Source organism: Callithrix jacchus, chromosome 10 (genome assembly GCF_049354715.1).
Source record: "Callithrix jacchus isolate 240 chromosome 10, calJac240_pri, whole genome shotgun sequence".
Classification (NCBI taxonomy): Eukaryota; Metazoa; Chordata; class Mammalia; order Primates; family Cebidae; genus Callithrix; species Callithrix jacchus.
Genome location: NC_133511.1, coordinates 109,790,424 through 109,807,752, shown reverse-complemented (window position 1 = coordinate 109,807,752; position 17,329 = coordinate 109,790,424). Strand labels below are relative to the sequence as shown.

Below are 17,329 nucleotides of genomic sequence, written 5' to 3'. Positions count from 1 at the left end.
TCCCTGCCCCTGCAGACTGCCCTCCACCCAGCAGCCAGAGTGATCTTGGTAAAATATAAATGTGATCCTCTCCACGCAGCAGCCAGAGTGACCTTAGTAAAATATAAATTTGATCTTGTCTCTTACTCTCTTACTGGCTTCCTGCCATGTTTAGACTCTTTAGAATCAAAATGCAAAGTCTTTATCCTAGCTAGCAGCACTGTGCATCCTGGGCCTCCAATTCACTCCTGGCCTCCTCTCCATCCACACTACCCTGGTTGTAACAACCTGGCATCCTCGCTGGTCCTCCAACATGACTGCCAGCCTAATGTGCCTTACTCTCGCTGTTCCCTCAAACAGGAAGGCTCTTCCCCCAGATTATGTCAAGGCTTGTTCCTTACTGGCTTCAGGTCTCTGCTCAAATTACATCTGATCAGGAAGGCCTTCCCAGTATCTCTTGTCCATAATAGCAATTATGGACCCAGCTCCAACCCATCACCCAAGTCACTCTCTGCCCATTCCTCTCATTGAACTTCGTAGCACCTAAGAGCACCTGACATTCAATGTATTTGTTTGCTTTCTGTTTCCCTCAACCAGAAGGCAAGCTCCATGAGGGCAGAGACTTTGCTCTTTCATTCACAACGATATTCCCAGCATGTAGAGTGGTACCAGGTACATGGTAGGGGCTCAACAAATATTTGCTGAATAAATGTATGTGTACTCACATTTGACCTTTGCCCTCAAGTCAACTCAGGGCTAGACATTGTTATCGCCACACCCATTCTACAGAGGTAAGAACTGAGATGTAGAATCAAAGAGATTTACTCCCAAGATCCCTCAGATACTTAATGATAGAACCATGATCAAAACATAGCCTTCAGAAAACAGAAAATCATTTCAACAAATTTAAATGCTGGTTCTCTGAAAAGACCTATAAAATCAATAGAATTCTAGCTAGGATAACTAAGAAAAACCAGAAAAGACACAAATTACTAATATCAGAAATGAAAAAGAGGACATCACTACAGTTCTCATAGACATGGAAATGTACCACAGACATGAAAGGATAAAAACACAACCCTATGCCCACAAATATGCATAAGTTTATGCCCACAAATTTGATATCTTAGATAAAATGTACCAATTCCTAGAAAGACACAATCTGCCAAAGCTCACACAAAAAGAAACTGACAATTTTAATAGGCCTATATTTATTAAAGAAATCTAATCAATAATTTAAAACATTGCAAAAGAGAAAGCATCAGGCCCAGGTGAGTTCACTGGTGAAATCTACCAAACACTTACAGGAGAAATTACACCAATTCTCAATAATCTCTTCCAGAATATAGAAGTGGAGAGAATACTACCTAACTCATTCTGTGAGGCCATAATGCTTATACCTAAACTAAAAAATAAACATTATGTGAAAAAAATACTACAGACCAATATCTCTCAATAATGTAAATGCAAAAATCCTCAACAAATATTAACAAATTAAACCCAAGAATGTATAAAAGGATTTATATAACATGATCAGGTGAGATTTATTCCAGGTACACAAGGCTGGTTTAATATTAAAAAATTAAATTATATAATTTATCATGTCAACAATCTAATAAAAAAATTACATGATCATATCAACAAATGCAGAAAAAGCATTTAACAAAATCTAATACCTATTCATGATAAAAACTCTCAGCAGACTAGGAATTGAGGGGATCTTCCTCAAGTTGATAAAGAGCATCTACAAAACACTGATAGTTAATATCAAATTCAATGATGAGAAATTTGAGGCTGTCCTGCTAAGATGAGGAATAAGGCAAGAATGGCCCTTCTTATCACATCATACTGGAAGTCACAGCTACTGTAACAAGACAAGAAAAGAAAATGCATACAGATTGAGAAGGAAGAAGTGAAACTGCCTTTGTTTGCAGAAAATATAATTGTTTATGTAGAAAATCCTAAAGAAATGACTAAAAAAATCCTGAAACAAATAAGCAATTATACTAAGGTTGTGGGATACAAGGTTAATATACAAAAGTGATTGCTTTCCTATCTACCAGCAATGAGCAAGCAGAATTTGAAATTTAAAAACACAAAACCATTCCTATTAACACCCAAAGAAATAAAATACTTGAGAATAAATTTGGGAAAGTGTGGGGGTGTAAAAAATAAAAATTAAAAAAAAGAATAAATTTAACAAAATATGTATGAGATTTGTATGAAGAAAACTGCAAAACTATACTGAAGAAATCAAAGAAGTAAATAAATGAAAAACACTGAAAGATAGTCAATGTTCGAAGATAAGAAGGCTCAATACTGTGAAGATGTCAGTTCTTCCCAACTTGATCTATAGATTCAAGACAATCCAATCAAAATCCTGCAAGTTGTTTTATGACTATCAACAAACTGATTCTAAGGTTTATTTGCAGAAGTAAAAAACCTAGACTAGCTGACCCAAAATTGAAAGAGAAGAACAATGTTGAAAGAATTGACACTACCCAACTTTAAGATTTACTATAAAGATAGATTAATAAAATGGCGTGGTATTGGCAAAAGTACAGATAAATAGATTACTGGCACAGAACAGACAGCCCAGAAATAGAGCCACATATATATGTCAATAATTTGACAAAGGAGTAATGGCAATATACTGGAGAAAATATAGTCTCTTCAACAAATAGTGCAAGGACAACTGGATATTCACATACACTAGGACACTGATCCCTACCTCACACTGTATATAAAAATTAACTCAAAAAATGATCAATTATCTAAATATAGGAGCTAAATAAAACTCTCAGAATAAAACACAGGAATAAATCTCCATGACCTCAAATTTGGCAATGGATTCTTAGATAGAACATCAAAAGCTTGACCAACAATAACAAAAAAAATAGATAAGCTGGAGCCTGGGGAATCCATAGAAATTGGTTTCTCTCACTCAGCCTGCCTCAGAGGGCTGGCTGAGGAGATAAAAACATCAGAAGACTTTCATTTCTGCCTGAGCTCCACACTTAGTGCAAGGCTAGGTGGAGAATTTGAGAAGGGTGCCACCACAGGAACAGAGAGTATCTCTAGGTGCAGAGGGTGATGTGAAGAGCTCCCACAAACACACTGTCCTTGGGCCAGGAACCCTGTGTTTGGGTCCTTCCTTGCTGCATTTTAGACATGAAGCCTGAAGTCATTTAAAAAGCTTATTAATGCCTGCCTTCTGGGGTGTGGGTAGGATTAACAATTACCTACAGAAAGGGTCCAGTAAAGATGGCTGTGAGTGAAGTGTCAGCCATCAGGTAGAGGGTTGGGATGAACTGCTCATACCTGAGTTGGCTCCAAGTGATAGCACATCAGGACAGAGAGCTGACACAACCCAGGTCCCTCTCACAGCCCTTTTTTAGAACTCACACAAAAGCAGGTATGTGTCTCCAGGGTAACCCCACTGTTTGGTTACAAACACCCAGCTCTTACATCCCAAGAGCCTGGCCCTCTTCCCAAGAGGTCACCTTGGGAGGTTGTACTATTCCAAGGGGGCTGCCATTGTTCAAAGAAAACAGGGACTTCCCATAGTGGTCACCTTAACCTTACAACCACCCAGTGGGGTACACGACCTTTGCCCATCTTACAAATGGGAAAACTGAGGCTGGGGGGGATCAAGTCACTAACTCCAAAACCCCAGCAAAACTTGTCCACGACAGTGCTTACCTCTCTGCCTGTTGCTTTATGGTTGTCTTTATATTTTCCCTGTGATGCTATAATGTTTATCTGTTTCCTAGCTACCAAGAGTGGCAAGGCTAAATAGCTCTGCTCCTCGGGGTCTCCTCCTGAAAGTAAACCAGAACAACAACATCCCTGCTGCTTTGCTCTGCACTTAAAGGGATTCTTTCCTCTTATACACCAAGGCTTGAGGCCCATCATGTCCTGATGGACGGGAGCTTTTTCTGACTTGCTTCAGTGCCTTCTCCAGATTAAGAAAACCAGGCAGGATTCAGGCTCTGTGATAAGGCAACCACTTCCTGTGGGGATCAGGGCAGCCGCTGCCAGGAGGTTTACAATTAAGATTATGATCCTGGCAGCTGGTGGGGTGAGCTGTGGGACACAGACACTGTCAGTGACGGACAGCCGGAGCAGGCCCCAGGCCTCACTGCTCCTCCCACACTGTCCATGAAGGCCTCAGCCTGGCCCTGTTTTATCTGTCCCTGGGAGCTGGCCACCCTGTCTTGGATTCCAGCCTAGAATAATCCAGGGCAGCCAGAGGCACACTCTGAAAGGGAGAGTGAACCATCAGATTGGTGACTAAGAAAGTGGACATGTGCTTTCCGACTATGGGCATAGAGGCAGCTGAAATAGAAAATTCTATTAGGCAGTGGTACAGCCCTTTACAGTCTTCATGACCCATGCACCCTGCCAACAGCCCCAGGCAGGGGAAGCAGGTGGAGCAGGTATGAAGGGCGCATGTACAAGATCCAATACAAGGAGCTTCCCAAGTCTTCCTTGTCTTTTCCCCAAAGCAACCTGTGAGTAGGTGTTACTGTCCCATTTTAGAGATCAGAAAATCAAGACCTGCAGGGGTTGCATGAGATGCCCAAAATTTAAAAAAAAAAAAAAGTCTAGGACAGGGAAACAAACCATTTTTATGTTTTTATGGGAAATGGAACTTCAGAAAAATGATTTGGCTAATTAGTTTAAATCTTAAGCTTCAAATCACAGACTTAAGCAAAAGACACAAGCATTGTAGGGCAGTTCAGGCAGTGGATTCAAATCTCGACGACATTACTCAGTGCTGTGTGACCTTGGGCAAATCATTCAACTTTTCTGAGGCCTGTTTTTCTCTTCTATAACATGGAGGTGATCATAGTGGCAAGATCACAGGCAGTTGAGAGGATGGAATGGGATGGTGCAGTGAGTGAGCATCACACCGTGCCTGACACATGAAGCACTCCATCATATTGCTGGTTTCTCTTCTAGTCAGCAGGGACTCAAACCCAGTGCACCTCAGATCCTGTGATTTACCACCAAGGATCAGAGCCATTATCCTTTGACCAAGACTGGTAATCAGATCTCCTTGGAGTTTTCAAATCCCCTCTCCTCTCTATGGCCTTACATAACCTCCCAACCACTGACCTGTCACTTCTTCCAGCTCAGCTCCACTTTTGGAATCCCAGAAATTGAGAGCGTGAGTGCTGGAACAGAGATTCAAATCATAGCTGCCTCATATTACAATGAGAAAATGAGGCTCAATGAGGGAAATGACTTATGAGTCACAATGGTGGCGGAGGCTGCTCAGAGGACAGACATCCTAGCTCTTTATCCAGGAAGCTTCCATGAGGCCACCCAGCCCATCACCAGTCCCAGGATCATGGTCAGTTCAAGAAGGACTTCCCAAAGCCTCCGAAGCAGACTAAGGCTTTTCTGTTCTCAGTTTCACCATGTAATGTGGTGATGGATCCTAGTGCTTGTGGATTTAGACTTTATCCAAAAGAGAATCGAGGGGAGAGGGATGGTAATCACCATAGGAAACAATATCTGTCTCACAGTTTCAAGACTGTGGTGGGTATGGAGGAGGCTGAGTTCAGGGAAGGGTCCTTAACACAGATTCCACAAGCCCTTATAACCCTGCCTGGAACCCCCAGGAGCTCCACTCTTCCTTGAAGAGCTCACTCTCTGCCATACATCCACCCTCATTTCCTGCACCAAGGTGGCCCCTTTGCCCTCATCTATGAGCAAATGTCTAGAGGTGAAGACAAGAGTGAAGCCACCTTCTCCTGTCCTCTACCCCCTGGGCAAGAGCTGAGAGCCCTCTCAAACAGAACTGGTGGTTTGTAGGGCAGGAGGAGAAGAGAGAAGAGCAGACCCTCTTGTCTGAGTAAGTGAAGATGCTACCCTGCCATGTTGCTACATCATACCTCTTTCCACTGGTGTCTTTCCCTTTGGGCCCAGGGGTGCCAAGATTCTCTTACAGTGTCCTCCTGACAGCAGCTTCCAGATATACTCTAGAGAAAGAAGAGAGAGAAACACATTTCAAAAAGGCAGGATTCCTTGGGGACCATTTCAGTCCACATGGTGCTCCTGCTCTCCAAAGTAGGACACTCCCCACTTCCATCACTGCAAGCACAGAAGCCAGACAGGACACCCATGGCTGGTGATACAGTTTAAATGTGTCCCCACCAAATTTCACATCGAATCAAAATTCCCAGTGTTGAAGGTGGGGCCTCAGATGTCCATCCAGGCAGGTGGGAGGTGATTGGATCACGGAGATATGTTTTTTCATAGTTTCAGTAGAAGTTTCAGCTGAAAGCAGCCTAAATCCCCTATACATTTAGTTAGTAAGTAAAGCAAATAGCTAAAGTATGTAAAGAAGTTTACCTAACTAACTTACTCATGTAGTCTTAAAACTAACCTTTAAGCCAGATAGCCCTCTCAAGAAGTCAAACCTAAGATATCACCTTCTAATAGTATTTGCTTTAAGCATCAGAACCTGTCCTTTAATCTTTCAACCTCTAGTAGTATTGACTCAAGCCTTTGTCAATGAAAGTTTACTAAATAAATGCAAGTCTCACTAGCTAAAGAAAGCCAGCAGTTGCGACTATTTACAGCACCCTCCAAAGAGCCTGTAAGCAGCCACAGACCCTCAGCCAAACTAGTAAAGCATAATATCTGTATGTTAGTGTACTTTATTCATCCATTGCTAAGTCAAAGTCTGAAAGACAGACCCCCACAAATAGTAACCCTGACAGAGACAGTTTCTCATGAGTGGGTTAGCACCATCCCCTCAGTGCCATTCTCATGATAGTGGGTTATCATGGGATCTGGTTATTTAAAAGTGTGGGGCACCTTCCCCTCTCTCTGTTGCTCCTGTCTCTACTATGCCACCACGCGTGCTTCCCCTTCTGCCAGAAATGCAAGTTTCCTGAGGCCTCCCCAGAAGCAGATGCTGCCATGCTTCCTGTACAGCCTATAGAACTGTGAGCCAATCAAACCTCTTTTCTTTATAAATTACCCAGTCTCGGGTATTTCTTTATAGCAGTGTGAGACTGGACTCATACAGCTGGAAGGGCAGGACTAAGCACTAGCCCCACAAAGCTTCCCAGGATGGTGTCTCCAGAGCCTATGAATGGGGGCATATTTTTAATCTTTCCAAGTCCGCCTGGAGCCTGTACATCCATGCAATGCCATTGAACATGCTAATCAAAACATCACACTATGTTTCTTTGCTTCTAGCTAGAATATTATCAACTCGCTGTGGGAATTCCAGTTTCCTCAGGCTGAAAAAAAGCCTTTCTGAGTCATTTTGAAAATAGGAAAAAGAATTAATCATTGCCTAATGAATGCAGGCTCTTTGGGCAAACCCAACACTTTCAAGGTCTGCTATCCATGAAAAGATAAGTAATGGGAAGGAAAGTCTCAGTGGTGAAAAAGGAACTCCGTTCCAGAATGCCAGTGGGGTTAGAAGTCCAGCCTCTCCAACCCTTCCTTTCTGTCAGTTTGATGAAGAGTCCCCAGGTCACCAGAGAAGGATCAAATTCACCATGTCCAGGCCACATACCTGCCAGCAGAGACAGGCCAGTCCTGAGGGATGGTCTTGGTCACATGCACAGCTGAGAAATAAGAGCAAAACTTACAGCCTCCAGAGCACAGGGAAGAAAGCTAAGTTCCCCAGCCTCTCCCCTCCAAGACTCCTGCCCTCAGACACTAGCTGTACAGTGGAAGCCCTGATCAAGTTTCAGGTCTCTCGAGTGATAATGATGATAATCCTGACATCCCGTACAACCCCAGGAGAAAGTGTCACCACATCAGGAACGAGGAATGTGAGCTCAGAGGAGTTAAATAACTTGCCCAAAGTAATATCACTGAAATGAGGCAGAGCTGGGACAAGAACTTTGGCCATGGGAAGTCAAGCCTGGTGCCATTGCCAAATCAAAACATCACACAGGGTGTAAGCAGGAAGACGATGAGTTCAAGCTCTACCCCACAGACCCCAGCGTCAGTGCAGCTCATGCATGCAAGGGAGTCTCAGAACTCCCGTTAACTGATGGGAAATGGATTAGCTGGAGGACAGGACCTCATTTTATTTGGCCATCTGGGCCTCAAGAGTCCATCCAGGCAGTGTCAGCACAGGGGGGCCTCATGCATCATGAACCAGACTAAGGCTACAATCAGAGGAATCTGTAACATGTATAAACCCATAAAGTCACATAGATACACACATATATGCATATATATAGGTATGACCCTGGGCAAGTTATTTATAGAGACAGATAAAGATATAGATAAGTTTTTCATTTTTAACTACAAAAGTACATGTGCTTTCTTACTAGTCATCCTGTTTAACAGACAAAACCACTGCAAAGACTCTGGAGTAAGACTCTCTAGACTTTATTCTACCCAAACAAATGCATGTATGCATGTGTGTATAAGCATGTACTTATGTGAGCACACAGCAGTGTGACCTTTTACAAAAATGGGATCTTTTTTTTTTTTGAAACGGAGTCTCACTCTATCACCCAGGCTGGAGTGCAGTGGCACAATCTCAGTTCAGTGTAACCTCCCGCTCCTGGGTTCAAGCCATTTTCCTGCCTCAGCCTCCCCGGCAGCTGAGACTACAGGTGTGTACCACCACACCCAGATAATTTTAGTATTTTTAGTAGAGATGGGGTTTTGCCATATTGGCCAGGCTAGCCTCAAACTCCAACCTCGTAATCCCCCACTTCAGCCTCCCAAAGTGCTGGGATTACAGGCATGAGCCACTGCGTCTGGCCACAAAAATGCGATCTTACCACACACATTCAACAACATCACTTGCCAATGATATCATGTCCAAAAAGGATCTTTTTGAGTCCTTTTCATAGCTGCACAGTATCCCATAGTACTCTGTGGGCCACAGTTTATCTACCATTTGTGTATTTCCCACTGTGGCTCTATCGGACAGCTCCATTTGTGTATTTCCCACAGTGGCTCTGTCGGACAGCTCCATTTGTGTATTTCCCACCGTGGCTCTGTCGGACAGCTCCATTTGTGTATTTCCCACCGTGGCTCTGTCGGACAGCTCCATTTGTGTATTTCCCACCGTGGCTCTGTCGGACAGCTCCATTTGTGTATTTCCCACCGTGGCTCTGTCGGACAGCTCCATTTGTGTTCCCACCGTGGCTCTGTCGGACAGCTCCATTTGTGTTCCCATCGTGGCTCTGTCGGACAGCTCCATTTGTGTATTTCCCACCGTGGCTCTGTCGGACAGCTCCATTTGTGTTCCCACCGTGGCTCTATCGGACAGCTCCATTTGTGTTCCCACCGTGGCTCTGTCGGACAGCTCCATTTGTGTATTTCCCACCGTGGCTCTGTCAGACAGCTCCATTTGTGTTCCCATCGTGGCTCTGTCAGACAGCTCCATTTGTGTATTTCCCACCGTGGCTCTGTTGGACGGCTGCATTTCTGGCCTCAAGAGCCTTGCTGCAATGATCCCCTGGGTGCCCATCTTGATGCAGAAATGTTCATGCAATTCCAAAGCCAAGACACTTAGAAGTGGGCAGAGGAGAGGCCGGGTAGTGCTGACAGACTGCCTTCCCCAAATGCTGGATTGAGTCACCTTACAGTGCAGGACAGAAGGAACCCCTTATCTCAGATGTAAATTTGAACCCAGGGCTCTGCCTGTGGAGTGGCTTTCCTGGGCACCTTCCAGTGGCCTGGGAAGCCAAGAGCCCTGGACAAAGGGAGGTGTGTGGGACTTGGCTGGTGCAGATGTCCCTGTTCTACTGTCTGGAGCATCGCAGAGGAACTCAGGCTTACCTGAGCCAGGAGCTGCATTTACTGGCTCAGAACTGATAATGAGCTTTTATGAGCTCCAGGGACTACATGGAACACGTATTAGTGTCAAGAGTGCCTGTCAGCCGTGCAGCCTGGGTGAATGTCACACATTAACGGAATTAAAGGCCACAGCCACGCCAGGAAGGAGCTGCGGGCTGCATATCAGGAGGTGTGGGCAGCGCTTGTCAATAAGAAAATTACTTTCCAGGTTTTGTGCTCTGGAGCCTTAAGCTGTCTCCCATCTTTGGTGGAATTCTGCCTTCCTGCAGCCTCAGAGGAGATTAGTTTATTACCAGCCTGCCAGAAGAGGCAAAACCCAGCACTAATCCTAAGTACCATTTAAGCAAATCTGCATTGTGTGAGGGAAACCAGCTGGGTTTAGAATGTTTCCCCCTTGCCCCTGAAATCTCATCGTAGCCCCCTCCTCTCCATGGGGGAAGGGAGTCGATACAGACGTTAGAGCCAGAGCTCTCCTGAGAGACAGAGAAAAGAATCCCAGGGTTTAGGGCTAAGAGCAGGAGCAGGTCCTGGGTGAAAGTGGCAGAGTGTAAGCCTGGTGGGCAGGCAATGGGGGTTGCCCTTGACCTGATTAGTCTTGGGCTTTGGGAAGTCCCCACCTCTCTCCCGCCCCCACACTTGATCTTGCTCTGTGTATAATTCTCCTGGATGTTTGGCGGGGGCACAGATCGAAATCCTAAATCGAGTTCTTACTAGCTGTGACCCGGAGCAAGTGACCTACCTACATCGTGCCTGGACTCCTCATCTATGACACAGGGCTAATGACAGCTGATGACTCACAGGCTGGTGTGAGATTCAGTGAGAAATGTGTGTGCAGGACTTAGCAGAGAGCCTGGCACATGATATCATGGCTCGTGAATGGACGTCTCCGTGGATCACAATGACACCGTAATTTTAAACACTTCTAAGAAACAGAAAACACTACCAATTAATTAAATTAACTATGACATCACTTTTGGTAAAATGCATCCTGGTTTCAGAGACATTAAAATGTTATTTTTAAAAAGTGTGCCTTAGAATCCACAAAATACAGGAGCTTAATAGGTGGCAGTAACTATAAGAAGTGTAAGCCAGGTTCACCCATTTTGCAAGGCCTGGCTCAAAAGTTAAAGCTTCTTCTTCCTCATCCTCCTTCCAAACTAGGGGAGAGCTCTCAATTTACAAGAAAAAAATTGGTCAGCCCACTTCCATGTCCTGGATGAAGCCCAGATGAGAAACTTTAATATGTCTCCTGATGTTTCCTATTCTACTTTTATTGTTTTAATTAAAATACAACATACATACACAATAGCATACATACCACAAATATATACCCCACTGAATTTTCACAAACAGAATATCCCTGTGCAACCAAAACCCAGATCAAAGACTCTTGTCTACTTCCCAGCTACCGATTCTCTTCACCTCATGTGTTCCAAAGCCGCCTTGACTCTCTATCCTCATAGCCCCTGCCCATCCCCTGGCTGGGCTCACCCTCATTACTGCTGTCTGCTTGCTGCACACGGGCTCCTGGCTGGTCTGCCAGCCTGCAGCCTCTGTTCCCCACTCTACCCTCTCTTTCACTGTTGGAGTGAGCCCATAAATGTAAAGCACTGCGCTTGTCCCTGCTTTAGTGGGTTCCCTGGCCTCCCTTTGTCTAGACACAAGGCCTTTTATCATCTGATCCCCAGTTCCCATCCAGGCCCCACCTTCAGGTCTTTGCAGTATGCACAGACCCCCACAGTCTAATTGACCTCACCTGGACTCAAAGCGTGCTTGGCCCAAGTTCACTGATGTTTGCTCTTCCTGGAATTCCTCTCTTTCTTTCCTAACCCTGTGTTTCACCCCTCCCCTCACTTGGCAAACTCCTAATTATTGTTCAAGACCTTCTTTCAGTTAACTCCTTTGTGAAATCTTCCCACTCTCTCAACAGGCATGATAAGTCATTGTTCTCTGGGTGCCCATCACAAATTGTATGTATAGTTAATAGTGTATTTTTTGTTCGTGTGATTTTTCCCACCTACCAGACTACGAGTTCCTCAAAGGTATCTTACTCCTTCTATGAGTCTCAGTTTCTGATTTTGCAAATAATGGTTGGATGGATAGACAGTTGCTAGGAGAAATGGATGGGTGAGTAGTGAACAGATCTATAAAAGAACCTGAATGGCAGAAAGAAGGAACTAGGCTATAATTGGTTGAGGGATGGGAAGATGACTGGGTGGATGGAGAGATGGATGAATACAGGGATGAACAGAAGGACAGAGGGAAGACAAGTGGATCTATAAAACAATGAGTTAGATGAATGTGGGAAGGCAGAACTAGGTTAATGGTGAGAAAGAGCGGGAAGGAATGACCCTCACCTACTTGTATAATTTTCTCTAGACCCTCAGAAACTGAGTTGCTTAGGACTAGGAAGAGCCTAGCTTTAGTCTTCCAGAGTCAGTGGGTCTGAGCAGAGACCACGTGGTCAAACACCATCACCCCCCAGCTCACCCCACTGTGCCACCTGCTCTGTCCTTAGATCTACAGATAAGGCCTTCGGGAAGGAGTCAGAGCTGTCTCTTGTCTTGGTCTTTGCTGACCCAGGTGCTGAAGAATTCAACAGTGCCACAAGGGGACCGAAGTTTTCCTGTGTCTAAGCCAAGCCCCAGTATGCAGGGCGGTTGCTTTGCCAACTGTGTTCAGTAGGCCAGTTTGTGAACAGGCATGGGATCGGCAAACTGCCTGATTTATAGCAGAAGGACAGCTGCTGATGGAGGCCTTGCAAAGATGCCATTTTGGGGGAACTCTAAAATTGGTATAGGGTCAGGATAACTGAACAGCATAGCACTGTTTGGATGGTTCCTGTGAATGGGCTTTGTATAGGGACTAATTCCCCAGTGCAGCCTGCTGCCTATCCGCAACAGGGGCAGGAGACACGGTGGGAGATGAGGGGCCCCCAGCACCGAATCAATGTAAAGCACTGTGGTTAAGAAGCCAGGCTTTTGTGCACCCACAGGCCTGAGTTTAAATCTCAGTTCTGCCTCTTGTTACCATTGTGACCTCAGGAAAGTTCTTTATCCCAACAAATCTCAAGATATTCACCTGCAAAGTGTGAACAACCATAGTCCCAACTCATAAGCTGGAGCTAGGGGTTGGATAAGCTAATATATTGCAAATGATTCCCACAGTACCCAGCCTATCATAAACACTTGACAAATAGAAGAAGCAATAATTTTGTAAAATATCATCTGCTGCTACTTTCTGTAAAAAGGACAATGAGCTAAGCATTATTCTGATACTAAAACCAGACAAAGACACTTACAAGAAAAGAAAACTACAGACCAATATCCTTTATGAGCAATGATGCAAAAATCCCCAACAAAATACTAGCAATCCAAATTTGGCAGCATATTAAAAGGATTATATACCATGACCAAGTGGGAGTTACTCCTGGAATGCAAGGATGGTTAAACATACAAAAATCAAGGTAATATTCCATATCAATAGAACAAAGAGGAAAATACCCCCACACAATTATGTCAAATGATGCATAAAAAGCATTGGGGCAAATTCAGCACCCTTTTATAATAAAAACATTCAACTAAAAATACAAGAAAACTATCTCAAAACAGTAAAAGTTGTATACAAAAAACCCACAGCAAACAGCAAATATCATACTAAATGGTGAAAGACTGAAAGCTTTTCTTCTAAGATCAGGAACAAGACAAGGATGCCAATTTTCGCCACTTCTATTCAACATAGTATTAGAAGTTCTAGCCAGAGCAATTTTGACACTGGATTTTATAATGATTTCTTGGATATGACACTAAAAACTAAGACAACAAAAGGAAAAACAGACCAACTGGACTTTGTGAAAAATTTTAAATGTGTGCATCAAAAGATAATACAAATATAGCAAAAAGGGAACCCATGGAATGAGAGAACATCTTTGCAAATCACACATCTCACAAAGGATTAATATCCAGAAAATATAGAAAACTCAAACTCAGCAACAACAACAACAACAAAAAAAAACAATTAAAAATGGGCAGAAAAGATTAAAAGACAATTTTCCAAAGATGATATACAAATGGTCAATAAGTATATGGAAATATGCTCAACATAACTAAACATTAGGGAAATGCAACTCAAAACCTGCAATGAGGCCAGGTGTAATGGCTCACACTGCCTGTAATCCCAGCACTTTGGCAGGTGGAGGTGGGTATATCTCTTGAGCCCAGGAGTCCAAGACCCACCTGGGCAACATAGCAAAACTCTGTCTCTAATAAAAATACAAAAAATCAGCTGGGCATGGTGGCACATGCCTGTAGTCCCAGTTCCTTTGCTTGCTGAGGTAAGACAATCACTTAAGCACAGGAGGCAGAGGCTGCAGTGAGCCAAGATCACACCACTGGACTCCAAGCTGGGCAACAGAGTAAGACCCTGTCTCAAATAAATAAATAAATAAATATTGCTTCTCAGCCTTTTGGCTAAGATCAAGTGTAAATAAATAAAACTGCAATGAGATACAACTGCACATCCACTAGCATGGCTACTATTAAAAAAAAAAAAAAAAAAAAAAAAAAAACAGAAAATAACAAATGTTGGCTAGGATGTGAAGGAACTGGAACCCTGCTCCCATTGTTGGTGAGAATGTCAAATGATATAACCACTGTAGAAAACGGTACAGCAGCTCCTCACAAAATTCAAAACAGAATTACCATGTGATCCAGCAATTCCACTTCTGGGTATATACGCAAAAGAAAAAGCTTCCGACAAATTTGACATCCTTTTATAATAAAAACATTCAACTAAAAACACAAGAAAACAATCTCAAAACAGTAGAATCATATATAAAAAACCCACAGCAAACAGCAAATATCATATTCAATGTTGAAAGACTGAAAGCTTTTCTTCAAAGATTAGGAACCGAAGACAGCAGGGAAAGAAAGCAGGGTCTCGGAGAGGTATCTGTCTGCTCATATTCACAGCAGGATTATTCACAACAGCCAAAACATGCAAGTAACAAGTGTCCATCGACAGATGAATGGATAAGCAAAATGTGGTCCATCTACACAATGGAATATTATTCAGCCTCAAAAAAGAAGGAAATTCTGACATGCTACAACATAGATGAACCTTGAAAATGCTATGCTACATTTTAGAAAACCGGTCACAAAAGACAAATACTGCATGATTCTACTTCCATGAGACATGTAGAATAGTTAAAATCATAGACAGGAAATAGAATGGAGGTTACCAGGGGCTGGGAGGGGAGAGAAATGGGAGGAATTATTGCTTAATGGATATAGATTTTCCATTTTACAAAATGAAAAGAGTTATGGAGATGGATGGCATAGATGGGTGAACAGCATTATGGATATATTTAAAACCACTGAACTATGTACTTCAAAATGGCCAAGATGGTAAATTTTATGTTTTGTGTATTTTATGACAACTAAAAAAAAAAAAAAAAACAGGAAAAAAGGAAGTGGCTATGATGCATGATTCCAAGTTATTCGCCTGAAAACTCTTCCCTCCCTCTCTCCTTCAGGGTGCTACACAAAGAACAGATGAGGGATGCACTCCTCCACACACACACACCAGACACTTAATTCACAACAGCTGGACTTCCTAATAACTTATATATTGTTTCCAGATTAATATTGAAGACCACTTGTTTAGAGTCTCTTGATATTTTAGAGTCCCAAGTCAGTCAGATTTCAGAGGAGGAGGAAAGCCAGGAAGACTTCCTGGAAGAGGCAGCAAGGAACAAAGGGAGAGAAAGAGAGATGACAAACCCAATGATAAGCCTTTTCCTGGTTAGCTTCTGTTAGCAATCTCTCTCTTCATCTCCCTCTCCCCTCCTCCACCTCTCTCTCTTTCTATCTCTCTTTCCCTCTCCATTTCTCTGTCTTCCCTTTTCCCCACCCTGACTCTGTACTCCCCACCCTAGCCACCCTACATCTCTTCCTGGCTCCTAGGAGAAACAGCCAGCCTTCTGAGTCCCGAGGCCACAAGAACTTGGCCTTATGTCCTAAGAAGGGGCAGCATCCTCAGGGAGACCCTGGAGCCCAGCTCAGCCTCAGACCTCCTCTCCCACGCAGATGCCAGGCCACAGGATCCAGGCTGGGCCACTGCCAGCCTGATGCATTGCTTGTTGACAGATAAAAGCTCTGCAGTTTATGGCTCCAAAGCAAAGCCCTGGCTTTGTTTTGCTTTGTTTTAAATTAGCTACGTAGGGGGTTGGTGTAGGGGCAGGGAAGAGGGAGGGGAGCCAAGGCCTGCTCAGGACGCCTGGCTGATGCGTTCCTAGCTCAGCAAACCCCAGGGCAGCCCTTAATGAAGCCGCCTGAGCACTGAAAACCTTGCAGTGTCTGCTGGGCTCTCCACCTGCTTCCATCTGGCTGGGGGGAGGCGCTTCCCACCTGCCTCTCCTGTCAATGGGCCCAGCACCCTTTGTTCCCAGAATGAGTCCCAATCAGCCTGCTAATTGTGCCTCAGGGTCTTAGTGAGGCTGAAGTGAAGCCATGACAGCCTCAGAAAGATGGGATCTATTTCTACTCAGGAAGTAGAGGCTGTTCCCTACTGCAGTTGACCCAGTGCAGCAGGCTCCAGGCACTGCCAGCAGGGGGCCCCAAGGTTCTGCCCAGGGGCACGGGCCTCCCATTCTGAGCCCTTTAGCTCTTGGTGGGATGGGGAGGATGGAAGGGCCAGGGAGGGAGGGAACGTCCCAATCCCATAAATGATTGTGTGAAGCTGTTTATTCTCAATGCAACTGCTGTTAAGAATCATCTCCTTGGCCGGGCACTGTGGCTGATGCCCGTACTCCTAGCCCTTTGGGAGGCTGAGGCGGGATCATGAGGTCAGGAGACCAAGACTATCCTGGCTAACATGGTGAAACCCTGTCTCCACTAAAAATATAAAAAATTAGCCAGGGGTGGTGGCACGTGCCTGTAGTCCCAGCTACTTGGGAGGCTGAGAAAGGAGAATTGATTGAACCTAGCGGGGCAGAGGTTGTAGTGAGCTGAGACTGCACCACTGCACTCCAGCCTGGGAGACAGAGGGAAACTCCATCAAAAAAAAAAAGAATCATCTCCCCTGTGGTCTGGGGCTTTTCTACAGGCAGCACGTGCCAGCCAGGGTCTCTGCCTGGGTAGGACCTGCCGCAGACAGACACAGCCACACTGGCTAACTGAGTAGAAAAGAGCATCTACAGCCCGTGGGAGCCCCAAACCTCTTACCATCGGTGGGTATCACCCATGTCTGCTCCTCCTTTGTGCTGTCTGAAAGCATTTTCTCAGAACTTCAAGGAGGTAAGGACAAGGATATCCACTAGACCTCACTTTTCATCTGCATTGCATTCTTCGTTCTCCTACACCAAAAGGTTCAGAGGGGTCGGACATCTTATCCACAGTCACACAGCCAAAGCTGTCCAATCCATGGCGCCCATGAAGTCCCACCTGCATTACTGGCCACGTGTGGCCAACATCGTAGGATTCATCCTCCCAAGGATACATCTGAGCTCCTACATCTTGGCTCATTGGGCTGTTTGAGCAAAGATACCAGGGCT

The 17,329-nt window shown here is 44.4% G+C and overlaps 1 protein-coding gene across 11 annotated transcripts in view; it reads right to left on the bottom strand.

Moving 5' to 3' along the window:
- Nucleotides 1-17,329, bottom strand: part of TSPAN18 (tetraspanin 18) — a 212,967-nt gene that overhangs the window by 161,410 nt on the left and 34,228 nt on the right. For 8 of the 11 annotated variants that reach the window (XM_035262408.3, XM_035262412.3, XM_035262406.3 and 5 more), the window contains exon 2: nucleotides 5,883-5,969. The exons of the other annotated variants lie outside the window; for them this stretch is intronic. The gene's annotated coding sequence lies outside the window, so the exon portion shown is untranslated. The remainder of the gene's footprint in view (nucleotides 1-5,882; nucleotides 5,970-17,329) is intronic. 11 annotated transcript variants of the gene reach the window in all.